The sequence below is a fragment of the Dreissena polymorpha genome, chromosome 9, assembly GCF_020536995.1.
Source record: "Dreissena polymorpha isolate Duluth1 chromosome 9, UMN_Dpol_1.0, whole genome shotgun sequence".
In the NCBI taxonomy this organism is placed as follows: domain Eukaryota; kingdom Metazoa; phylum Mollusca; class Bivalvia; order Myida; family Dreissenidae; genus Dreissena; species Dreissena polymorpha.
The window spans coordinates 73674112-73687928 of record NC_068363.1 but is presented as its reverse complement, the minus strand read 5'-3'; the positions used below and the strand labels follow the sequence as shown (position 1 = coordinate 73687928).

General features: G+C 36.5%; 1 long non-coding RNA gene across 2 annotated transcripts; it reads right to left on the bottom strand.

Moving 5' to 3' along the window:
* Positions 1-9913: 9913 nt before the first annotated feature.
* LOC127843840 (uncharacterized) lies at positions 9914-13145 on the bottom strand. Of its 2 annotated transcripts, none has more exons than XR_008032369.1 (7): positions 12792-13145; positions 12586-12635; positions 11854-11919; positions 11518-11587; positions 10907-11000; positions 10515-10559; positions 9914-10300 (listed from the first exon to the last, which is right to left on the bottom strand). It is a non-coding gene; the product is annotated as an uncharacterized LOC127843840 (long non-coding RNA). The 2 variants fall into 2 exon arrangements; XR_008032368.1 differs by having other exon boundaries at positions 11518-11581; positions 12792-13144.
* Between the last annotated feature and the right edge of the window lie 672 nt (positions 13146-13817).

Here is a 13817-nt window from a genome sequence, read left to right as displayed (position 1 = left end):
CTCCAGAGGCCACATTTATAGTCCGATCTTCATGAAACTCGGTCAGAAGATTCATCCCAATAATATCTTGGAGGAGTTCAAAAATGATGCCGGTTGGTTGAAAAACATGGCCACCAGGGGGCGGGGCATTTTTCCTCATATGGCTATAGTAAAACCTTGTTAACACTCTAGAGGTCACATTTATTTTCCGATCATCATGGAACTTGGTCAGAAGATTTGTCCCAATGATATCTTGGATGAGCTCGAAAATGGTTTTGGTTGCTTTAAAAACATGGCCACCAGGGGGCAGGGCATTTGTCCTTATAGTGCTATATATGGCTATAGTAAAACCTTGTTAACACTCTAGAGGCCACATTTATTGTCCAATCTTCATGAAATTTGGTCAGAAGATTTTTCTCAATGATATCTTGGATGAGTTTGAAAATAATTATGTTTGCTTGAAAAACATGGCTTCCAAGGGGCGGGCATTTTTCCTTACCTGGCTATAGTAAAATCTTGTTAACACTCTAGAGGCCACATTTACTGTCCGATCTTCATGTAATTTGGTCAGAAGATTCATCCCGATAATATCTTGGACGAGTTCAAAAATTATGCCGGTTGGTTGAAAAACATTGCTGCCAGGGGGCGGGGCATTTTTCCTTATATGGCTATAGTAAAACCTTGTTAACACTCTAGAGGCCACATTTATTTTCCGATCTTCATGAAACTTGGTCAGAAGATTTGTCCCAATAATATCTTGTTATCTCAGGTGAGCGACTTTGGGACTTTCAGGCCCTTTTGTTTAATTAATACGTACGTATCCCGCGCCGTTTTTACATCCGTAATTTGACACATTTCGACAATGTTACAAAATATTGTCATAGAATAAAAGTCTGGAGACACACATCATTTTATGGACATTTACAACAACTTGGAATCAGTTGTGTTGATGGGCAACTAAAATTGAAACTAATAAAGCGGTTGTTCCGCGAAACGATGAAACAAATATATAAACGTTTCTAATGATTTCGTTATGTACAATTACAAACACGTGGAGTGCTTGTCGGAATCACGGTGGATATCCGAAAATGATGCATGGAAGCTAATGTGCTGACTGGAAGTTAACGGCAAATGTTCATAGCAGCTTAAAAACCGCGAGCGTAATGTTGAAAGGTGTGGGTTAACTAAACTCAAAATAATGCTTGTGTGGCCTCTAGAGTGGTAACAAGGCTCTTCTAAGATTTGAACTTGTAACCTAGTTTAAAAAAGCACATGACCCAAATTTAAACTTGGCGTGAAAATGTCTTAATAAATATGCCGATCTAGTTTAATCTGTATTGACTCATAAAGGCTGCGTCTGGAATTGTGACTAGGTTTTTCTACGATTTGACATGGTGACCTAATTTTAGGACGCATAAGACCCAGATTCAAACTCGGCCTAGATAATGTCAAACTCAACATTCTGATCAAGTTGCATCAAGATTGAGTCAGAATTGTGGCCTTTCAGAGTGGTAACAAGGTTTTTCTAAGATTTGAACTGCTTATTTAGTTTTGTAAGCATGTGGACCAGATCAAAGTCTAGATATAGTCAGAATAAACAGTCTCACCAAGTTTCATTAAGATCCATTTCGTTAAGAGTCATGGCTTCTAGAGTGGTAACAAGTTCTGTGCTATGTATTTGAACCGTGAGCCATGTACTTTGACGCACGTAACCGAGATTTGATTTAGATTTAGTAAAGATGAACATCGATGCAAGTATCATAAAGATTGAGTAATTAAATGTGGCCCATGTAGTGGTAACAATGTTTGTTTTTCTAAAATTTGATTTTGTAACCACGTTTTGGACGCACGTGACCCAGATTCGGCTTAAATATTTTTCAGATAAACATTCTGACGTAGTTTTGTTAAGAATGGATGAAAATGTTGCATTTAGAGTGGTAACAGGCTAACAATTGACGACGCAAACTGCACACGCCACACCACACGACGACGAACGTGCTCAGGTGATCTAGTATTGGTCAAATTACCTTGTATATTACCAGTTACCAGTTGGTACTTTCAATGCACAGTCGAAAAAAGTACGTTATTAATTAGCGTTATGTATTCATATGTGGTACTAGGTCTGCCTAATTAAACTATTGCTATAGCGATGTCGCCATTGTACAAAGTTTACATTATTCATAACGATTAGTGGTATGTAACCTTTCGGTCCGGAAGTAAACACTGTAAACAAACTTAAGTTCAAAACAGGGGGAACGTCTCTTTTCCATTGTCTGAAATGTCTCTTTTCCATTGTCTGCAAAAAGGCAGTGAAACACCAAATTACGCAACATTTTTTTTATTCAGCAAAACAGTTCAACGCTAAATAGTTTGTGCATGATGTTCAAAAGATTTAAGTTACATTTAAAAGCGAATACGTTTGTTCGTAATATGTACGGTACCGACGGACTAATACATTTAAAACAAAAAGTCTATTTTTTTAGTTCTTTCCTTCTAGAAGTCTAGCCACGGCGTGAGAAAATAATATTTCAAATTGCATTCGTTAGCACACCTCATCCTTTACCACTAAAGATTATTTTAAAATCGAATTATTGTTCTTGACTATAAATAGTCTATAGTCTTTACTAAAAGTCGAATATGGCCACAGTAAATAACACTGAAAATCGCACCATCTTTCATTTCTGAAAGTCGACTATGGCCACAGTAAATGGCTCTTAAAATGAGACCATCGTTCATTACTGCAAGTCGAATATGGCCACAGTAAATGACTCTTAAAATAACACCATCGTTCATTACTCAAAGTCGACTATGGCCACAGTAAATGACTCTTAAAATGACACCATCGTTCATTACTGCAAGTCGACTATGGCCACAGTAAATGACTCTTAAAATGACACCCATCGTTAATTACTACAAATCGACTATGGCCACAGTAAATGACTCTTAAAATGACACACATCGTTCATTACTACAAGTCGACTATGGCCACAGTAAATGACTCTTAAAATGACACCATCGTTCATTACTGAAAGTCGACTATGGCCACAGTAAATGACTCTTAAAATGACACCATCGTTTATTTCTAAAGGTTGACTATGGCCACAGTTAATGACTCTTAGAATGACACCATCGTTCATTACTAAAAGTCGACTATGGCCACGGTAAATGACTCTTATAATAACACCATCGTTCATTACTGAAAGTCGACTATGGTCACAGTAAATGACTCTTAAAATAAGACCATCGTTCATTACTGCAAGTCGACTATGGCCAAAGTAAATGACTCTTAAAATGACACCATCGTTCATTACTTCAATTCGACTATGGCCACAGTAAATGACTCATAAAATGACACCACCGTTCATTACTTGCAGTCGACTATGGCCACAGTAAATGATTATTAAAATGTCACCACTGCTCATTACTGCAAGTCGACTATGGCCACAGTAAATGACTCTTAAAATGAAACCATCGTTCATTACTGCAAGTCGACTATGGCAACAGTAAATGACTCTTAAAATGACACCATCGTTCATTACTTCAATTCGACTATGGCCACAGTAAATGACTCTTAAAATGACACCACCGTTCATTACTGGCAGTCGACTGTGGCCACAGTAAATGACTCTTAAAATGTCACTACTGCTCATTACTGCAAGTCGACTATGGCCACAGTAAATGACTCTTAAAATGATACCATCGTTCATTACTGCAAGTCGACTATGGCCACAGTAAATGACTCTTAAAATGACACCATCGTTCATTACTGACAGTTGACTATGGCCACAGTATATGACACTTAAAATGACACCATTGTTCATTACTGGAAGTCGACTATGGTCACAGTATATGACTCTTAAAATAAGACCATCGTTCATTACTGCAAGTCGACTATGGCCCCAGTAAATGACTCTTAAAATGACACCATCGTTCATTACTGCAAGACGAATATGGCCACAGTAAATGATTCTTAAAATAACACCATCGTTCATTACTGCAAGTCGACTATGGCCACAGTAAATGACTCTTAAAATGACACCATCGTTCATTACTAAAGGTCGACTATGGCCACAGTAAATGACTCTTAAAATGACATTATCGTTCAGTACTAAAAGTCGACTATGGCCACAGTAAATGACTCTTAAAATAACACCATCGTTCATTACTGAAAGTCGACTATGGCCACAGTAAATGACTCTTAAAATGTGACCATCGTTCATTACTGCAAATCGACTATGGCCACAGTAAATGACTCTTCAAATGACACCCATCGTTCATTACTTCAATTCGACTATGGTCACAGTAAATGAATCTTAAAATGACACCACCGTTCATAACTGGCAGTCGACTATGGCCACAGTAAATGACTCTTAAAATGTCACTACTGTTCATTACTGCAAGTCGACTATTGCCACAGTAAATGACTCTTAAAATGACACCATCGTTCATAACTGCAAGTCGACTATGGCGACAGTAAATGACTCTTAAAATGAAACCACCGTTCATAACTGGAAGTCGACTATTGCCACAGTAAATGACTCTTATAATGACACCACTGTTCATTACTGCAAGTCGACTATGGCCACAGTAAATGACTCTTAAAATAAAACCATCGTTCATTACTGCAAGTCGACTATGGTCACAGTAAATGACTCTTAAAAAAACACCATCGTTCATTACTGGAAGTCGCATATTGCCACAGTAAATGAATCTTAAAATGGAACCATCGTTCATTTCTGCAAGTCGACTATGGCAACAGTTAATGACTCTTAAAATGACACCATCGTTCATTACTGGAGGTCAACTATGGCCACAGTAAATGACTCTTAAAATAACACCATCGTTCATTACTCAAAATCGACTATGACCACAGTAAATGACTATTAAAATGACACCATAGTTCATTACTAAAAGTCGACTATGGCCACAGTAAATGACTCTTAAAATGACACCCATCGTTTATTATTACAAGTCGACTATGGCCACAGTAAATGACTCTTAAAATGACGCCATCGTTCATTACTGAAAGTCGACTATGGCCACAGTAAATGACTCTTAAAATGACACCATCCTTCATTACTAAATGTCGACTATGGCCACAGTAAATGACTTTTAAAATGACACCATCGTTCATTACTGAAAGTCGACTATAGCCACAGTAAATGACACTTAAAATGACACCATCGTTCATTACTGCAAGTCGACTATGGCCACAGTATATGACTCTTAAAATAAGACCATCATTCATTACTGCAAGTGGACTATGGCCACAGTAAATAACTCTTAAAATGAAACCACCGTTCATTACTAAAGGTCGACTATGGCCACAGTAAATGACTCTTTAAATGACACCATCGTTCATTACTGCAAGTCGACTATGGCCACAGTAAATGACTCTTAAAATGACACCATCGTTTATTTCTAAAGGTTGACTATGGCCACAGTAAATGACTCTTAAAATGACACCATCGTTCATTACTAAAAGTCGACTATGGCCACGGTAAATGACTCTTATAATAACACCATCGTTCATTACTGAAAGTCGACTATGGTCACAGTAAATGACTCTTAAAATAAGACCATCGTTCATTACTGCAAGTCGACTATGGCCAAAGTAAATGACTCTTAAAATGACACCATCGTTCATTACTTCAATTCGACTATGGCCACAGTAAATGACTCATAAAATGACACCACCGTTCATTACTTGCAGTCGACTATGGCCACAGTAAATGATTATTAAAATGTCACCACTGCTCATTACTGCAAGTCGACTATGGCCACAGTAAATGACTCTTAAAATGAAACCATCGTTCATCACTGCAAGTCAACTATGGCAACAGTAAATGACTCTTAAAATGACACCATCGTTCATTACTTCAATTCGACTATGGCCACAGTAAATGACTCTTAAAATGACACCACCGTTCATTACTGGCAGTCGACTATGGCCACAGTAAATGACTCTTAAAATGTCACTACTGCTCATTACTGCAAGTCGACTATGGCCACAGTAAATGACTCTTAAAATGACACCATCGTTCATTACTGCAAGTCGACTATGGCCACAGTAAATGACTCTTAAAATGACACCATCGTTCATAACTGACAGTTGACTATGGCCACAGTATATGACACTTAAAATGACACCATTGTTCATTACTGGAAGTCGACTATGGTCACAGTATATGACTCTTAAAATAAGACCATCGTTCATTACTGCAAGTCGACTATGGCCCCAGTAAATGACTCTTAAAATGACACCATTGTCCATTACTGCAAGTCGACTATGGCCACAGTAAATGACTCTTAAAATAACACCATCGTTCATTACTGCAAGTCGACTATGGCCACAGTAAATGACTCTTAAAATGACACCATCGTTCATTACTAAAGGTCGACTATGGCCACAGTAAATGACTCTTAAAATGACACCATCGTTCAGTACTAAAAGTCGACTATGGCCACAGTAAATGACTCTTAAAATAACACCATCGTTCATTACTGAAAGTCGGCTATGGCCACAGTAAATGACTCTTAAAATGAGACCATCGTTCATTACTGCAAATCGACTATGGCCACAGTAAATGACTCTTCAAATGACACCCATCGTTCATTACTTCAATTCGACTATGGTCACAGTAAATGAATCTTAAAATGACACCACCGTTCATAACTGGCAGTCGACTATGGCCACAGTAAATGACTCTTAAAATGTCACTACTGTTCATTACTGCAAGTCGACTATTGCCACAGTAAATGACTCTTAAAATGACACCATCGTTCATAACTGCAAGTCGACTATGGCGACAGTAAATGACTCTTAAAATGAAACCACCGTTCATAACTGGAAGTCGACTATTGCCACAGTAAATGACTCTTAAAATGGCACCACTGTTCATTACTGCAAGTCGACTATGGCCACAGTAAATGACTCTTAAAATAAAACCATCGTTCATTACTGCAAGTCGACTATGGTCACAGTAAATGACTCTTAAAAAAACACGAATGTTCATTACTGGAAGTCGCATATGGCCACAGTAAATGAATCTTAAAATGGAACCATCGTTCATTTCTGCAAGTCGACTATGGCAACAGTTAATGACTCTTAAAATGACACCATCGTTCATTACTGGAGGTCAACTATGGCCACAGTAAATGACTCTTAAAATAACACCATCGTTCATTACTCAAAATCAACTATGACCACAGTAAATGACTATTAAAATGACACCATAGTTCATTACTGAAAGTCGACTATGGCCACAGTAAATGACACTTAAATGACACCATCGTTCATTACTGCAAGTCGACTATGGCCACAGTATATGACTCTTAAAATAAGACCATCGTTCATTACTGCAAGTCGACTATGGCCGCAGTAAATGACTCTTAAAATAACACCATCGTTCATTACTAAATGTCGACTATGGCCACAGTAAATGACTCTTAAAATGACAACATCGTTCATTACTGCAAGTCGACTATGACCACAGTAAATGACTTTTAAAATAACACCATCGTTCATTACTAAAGGTCGACTATGGCCACAGTAAATGACTCTTAAAATGACACCATCGTTCAATACTAAATGTCGACTATGGCCACAGTAAATGACTCTTAAAATGACACCCTTTTTCCATACTAAAAGTCGACTATGGCCACAGTAAATGACTCTTAAAATGACACCATCGTTCATTACTGAAAGTCGACTATGGCCACAGTAAATGACTCTTAAAATCACACCATCATTTTTTACTGAAAGTCGACTATGGCAACAGTAAATGACTCTTAAAATGACACCATCGTTCATTACTGCAAGTCGACTATGACCGCAGTAAATGACTCTTAAAATAACACCATCGTTCATTACTAAAGGTCGACTATGGCCATAGTTAATGACTCTTAAAATGACACCATCGTTCAATACTAAAAGTCGACTATGGCCACAGTATATGACTCTTAAAATAAGACCATCGTTCATTACTGCAAGTCGACTATGACCACAGTAAATGACTCTTAAAATAAGACCATTGTTCATTACTGCAAGTCGACTATGGCCACAGTAAATAACTCTTAAAATGAAACCACCGTTCATTACTAAAGGTCGACTATGGCCACAGTAAATGACTCTTAAAATGACACCATCGTTCAATACTAAAAGTCGACTATGGCCACAGTAAATGACTCTTAAAATAAGACCATCGTTCATTACTGCAAGTCGACTATGGCCACAGTAAAAGACTTTTAAAATGACACCATCGTTCATAACTAAAAGTCGACTATGGCCACAGTAAATGACTCTTAAAATGACACCATCGTTCATTACTTCCAGTCGACTATGGCCACAGTAAATGACTCTTAAAATAACACCATCGTTCATTACTGAAATTCGACTATGGCCACAGTAAATTACTCTCAAAATAAGACCATCGTTCCTTACTGCAAGTCGACTAATGCCACAGTAAATGACTCTTCAAATGACACCCATCGTTCATTACTGCTATTCGACTATGGTCACAGTAAATGAATCTTAAAATGACACCACCGTTCATTACTAAAAGTTGACTATGGCCGCAGTAAATGACTCTTAAAATGACACCATCGTTCATTACTGGAAGTCGATTATGGCCACAGTAAATGAATCTTAAAATTACAACCATCGTTCATTACTGCAAGTCGACTATGGCCACAGTAAATGGCTCTTAAAATGACACCATCGTTCATTACTGAAAGTCGACTATGGCCACAGTAAATAACCCCAATTATCTATGTTTAAGCATTAATACGAAAATGTGAATGAGATTTTGTATAAAGACAAAGGCGCTCTTATGCCATTGTAAGCATTAATACAAAATTGTGAACGAGTTTTAGGCAAACCACATAGGCGCTCTTATCCGCCATATAGCCATTAATACGGAAATATGAACGAGATTTAGTCAATATACATAGGCGCTCTTTTCCCTTGATAAGCATTAATACGGAAATATGAACGACATTTTGTTAAAACAAATAGTCTCTTTTATCATCCATATAGGCAATAAATACGGAAATTAGAACGAGATTTAAGAAAAGACAAACGCGCTCTTATCCCATTATAAGCATTTATTCAAAATACATAGTCGCTCTTATTCGCCATATAGCCATAAATACTGAAATATGAACGAGATTTAGTCAAAAGACATAGGCGCTCTTATCAACCATATAGCCATAAATATAATACAATGTAATTGTACTATATTTTACACTTGTATGTATAATGAATATTCCTGATTCACGTATGAGTTTGAGCGCTCATTAACCTGTTTAACCTGCCCAGTAGTTAACATTGACCGTTCCAAAGCGGTGACACCGGCTTTATTGTACTCTTTTTGTATTTTGTTTCGTTTTGTGCCGTTCTGTTTTGGCAATTCATCACCTACCATGAATAAAGGACCACGTACGTATGTATAATACAGGGTAAGATCTAGGATCCCAAAAGGTACATGGTGCTGCTAGAAAGAAGCACGGGGGCGATTCGGAACAGAAACTGACATATTCATATAATATCCAGGTATTTTATTAATCAAATATAAACATATTGTCATTAAGAAACAAATTACCTATGGAAAAACGTATGATTGCGTCACTATACACACGCACATACGTTTGCAAATGTTTTGCTAAGATTTGCAGTAGATTTACGCTTGTTGCAAGAAAGATATTTATTTTTGCATGCATTTATTATTGCATGTAGAATACGCATTTAATCCGAATGCGCCAACTCTTGTAAGTAGACAAAATGACACCTCCATTATGATGGCTTTTTACCCCTCTAAGACAGTGAAGGAATATTATTTTGGCGATGTCCGGAGGTGTTTATCAATAATTATTTATTAAATTTCATTAAACTTAATATGAATGTGTTCAATCATACTGCGGTGCACGATTATTAATTTATTGCCCCTTAATAGATTGAAATTCAGGAAGGTTGTACGTCCGGAGCTATTTCACAGTACCTATTTCACGAAACTTAAAACAAATATACATCATCATTCGCCGATATTGTTTCTGTGTGGTTCTCCGTCCTTCCACTTTCAATGTCCGGAGCTGTGTGACAGTAACTATTGCATGAAAGTCTATAAAACTTAAATGTCATCATACTGCAGTGGTGCACACTTAAGTTCTGTCCGGATCGATAACTCAACAGTTAACAGTAAACCGGTGTCTGTAATGCAACGATCCCACTTTTGTCCTTACACATCTTCCGACCGTACGGTGTTGTCAGCCATGTTGAACTTTTCTGCAGGATGTTAGCGTCTTTGTGTTCACCAGGCTTTACCTTTGAAATAGATTGCAACAAAATCCAATCTGGTACGACATATTGACTAGGATTCTCACACAGTTTTTGAGTACCATGAAAGTTGTGACATAAGCTACAAGAAAACTTGCTTTTTAACATGAATATACATCTACTATCCAGAAAATTTCTTACATGAAATTTCATGAGCACCTACAATTTCATCTGTAAAATTTATGTTCCGTGTTTTACTTACGTCTATCTGCTAGGGCGCTTGATCAATATTCTTTTATGCTCGAGCCTGCATTAAAAAACCCAAAATATTTGTGAAAATGAACTAAAAACACATCAAGTTACATAACAAGTCAACTTTTAAAGTGTCAAAGGCTACGAAGACACTTATAAGTAATTGTTTTATTTCGATGATACGATAAACTTTTACTAATCATAAATTGCCTGTGACTAGTAATTGTATTAATGGCTTGGTTATGCTAAAACACGTTACAGATATCTCTTTAATCATTTTGTAAAACGTAAATCCGAATGAAATTTCTATGACATTTATACGAAAAGAAAAACCTTAATATGACTGCTATATGTTTTTACAAAACTGATCATTGTAGTATTAATGATATGGACAATACATACGGTGAGTTGTTGCCAGGCTATATGCTGTGAAAATACTTTTGGCCACCGTTCGTTGCAGAGCCTCTGTGGCCTCTTTATAACTACATCCAGTCGCCTGCAGTTTTATGATTTGAAACAAACGATTATGAGAATATTTAACTAATTTTACATACATGTACTGTGAAATATTTTCTGTACGAATATGTAGTTTACTTTGACACCAAAGAAAAAATAATTTTTGTATGACATTCGAAACCGATATACTTTTTCAATTAATTATATAACTTTAAATGTTTGCCTTTACTATTTATATTGCTCGGACTCGCCTTTAAAAACCGCGTAAAAAATAAAACGGGATTCTATGTCTATTGACAGTCTAACAGGCATGTTATATGGAGATATTGTACATTTTAAGACTTTGTTCTTCCCATTAACATTTAAAATATTTACATTTAACGAATTAAATTTACACAAACACAGCGCAAGTTTAAACTTTCGTGAATAAAATGTGGTTGTGCACAAAATGAACAAAATGTTACGCACTCTTATAAATAAAATCATGTTTTGAAAACGTATATATTATTGTAAGATAATACTTGTTACAAAAAATAATCAAAGACCATACTCTATACCTCGTGCATGATCACTGAACACGCTTCCTTGACGAGGACGGATTCTGTATATGATGAAACTAGTCTGTAACTTAATAAGAAATGGTATTGGTTTTAATTTTATAAGTTTAAGTTTAGTTTTTAACAAATGTTGATGACAGTGTCGATCGAGCACGACCTTAGATGTATATCTTTCCACATACTAATTTTTAACCTTTACGAAATCGGTCATATGCAAGATTATGTTTATTTTTCACTTTCTAAATCCATTGTAAACGGCCCAATGATTATGTTATGGCTGACTGGAATAGTTCATGAAAAAAATCAATACTCAATAAAAAATATAATACGAAATACCTTTTGTTCTTCTTGAAAGCTGATTTCAGCTTTTCGTTAGCTACGAGCTTTACCAAAGGGTGGTTCCTGTAAATGTCGTCATTATTGACAGTTTAAGTAAGCAATCAATTTCCCATGTTTTGTGAAATTTGTATGAAATCAAAGAAAGGGAAAGTTTTACATTGTGTATGGTACCGTTTGTCAGGAGAAATTGTGAATAAGCGAATAACACATATTTTTTCTTTACAATCGAACCTCGACTTTTATCGTTGATTGATTCAAAATATTTCGGCTCTTATCCTAAATATAAAGTGGTTATATAAATAAGGGAACACAGATAGCTTTCAATATAATTGGTATGTTGAATGCCAAGCGCTTATGCAATATACAGTTGCCATTGCTAGGCATTGTACTGTACTAAGTGCCTGTTCGTAATGCAACCGGATCATTGCGATACTTTGGTCTTTACGAATTTCTCATATAGAGTTTATCTATTTCGTTCGGAGCTCATAGAATTCGAAGTAGCTCTTGACTTTGGGCAAGTAACAGACGCATCAAGACCAATTCCACAACACCGTCACACATAGGTTTCGGTGGCAAGACCGAGTTCGAATACTACGCCGTTTACAAAGCTTTTCTGCTGTTAAAGTCAGTTTTTGTAAGCATTAACGCACATTTTGAATAAGCTTAGTATATCAGTGCATTGAATTTAATTGCAGAAAAGCTACCTTATTTATGACAATTACAACTTACCGGTTTTCTGAAAAGGTATCTTGGATGTTTTTCTCCACGACAGTCAGTGCCTGAATTACATGAGGAAAAAACTGATAAAAAGAACCAAATGATTATAGCATGTACACTGTTTCAAGAGTATGACAATACGTTAATGAAATTGTGCATTAATATTTGAATATGATAATCAATAGGCATGCAACGGAGAGTAATGTATGAATTAATACCTCTAACGCGAAAACGCAAAATCCATATCCGAAGGAACTTTTTGGTGCCGCGTCTATGTTTGTAATAAATTTGCAATGGTTAAGCAACCACAAAACGTCACTGAAATATATATAAAAAAGATCGGAATGAAATGGCGATAGAACTGCGACCAAATTCCTATGAACTTATGTGATCCAATGAAGAGTAAAATATATATGACTTTCTTTTACAATATTGTAACCACTAGAACATGTAGAAATCCTATGAAACCATTGCTCACTTTAAGAGTCATTTACTGTGGCCATAGTCTACTTTCAGTAATGAACGATGGTTTTACTGTGGCCATAGTCGACTTGCAGTAATGAACGATGGTGTCATTTTAAGAGTCATTAACTGTGACCATAGTCGAACTGCAGTAATGAACAGTGGTGACATTTAAAGAGTCATTTACTGTGGCCATAGTCGACTTCCAGTAATGAACGGTGGTGTCATTTTAAGAGTCATTAACTGTGGCCATAGTGGACTAGCAGTAATGAACGATGGTGTCATTTAAAGAATCATTTACTGTGGCCATAGTCGACTTGCAGTAATGAACGATGGTGTCATTTTAAGAATCATTTACTGTGGCCATAGTCGACTTGCAGTAATGTACGATGGTGTCGTTTTTAGAGTCATTTACTGTGGCCGTAGTTGACTTGCAGTAATGAACAGTTGTGCCCTTTTAAGAGTCATTTACTGTGGCCATAGTTGACTTTCAGTAATGAACGATGGTTTTACTGTGGCCATAGTCGACTTGCAGTAATGAACGATGGTGTCATTTTAAGAGTCATTTACTGTGGCCATAGTCGACTTGCAGTAATGTACGATGGTGTCATTTTAAGAGTCATTTACTGTTGCCATAGTCGACTTTTAGTAATGAACGATGGTGTTATTTTAAGAGTCATTTACTGTGGCCATAGTCAAATTGCAGTAATGAACGATGGTGTCATTTTAAGAGTCATTTACTGTGGCCAAAGTCGACTTTTAGTAATGAACGATGGTGTCAT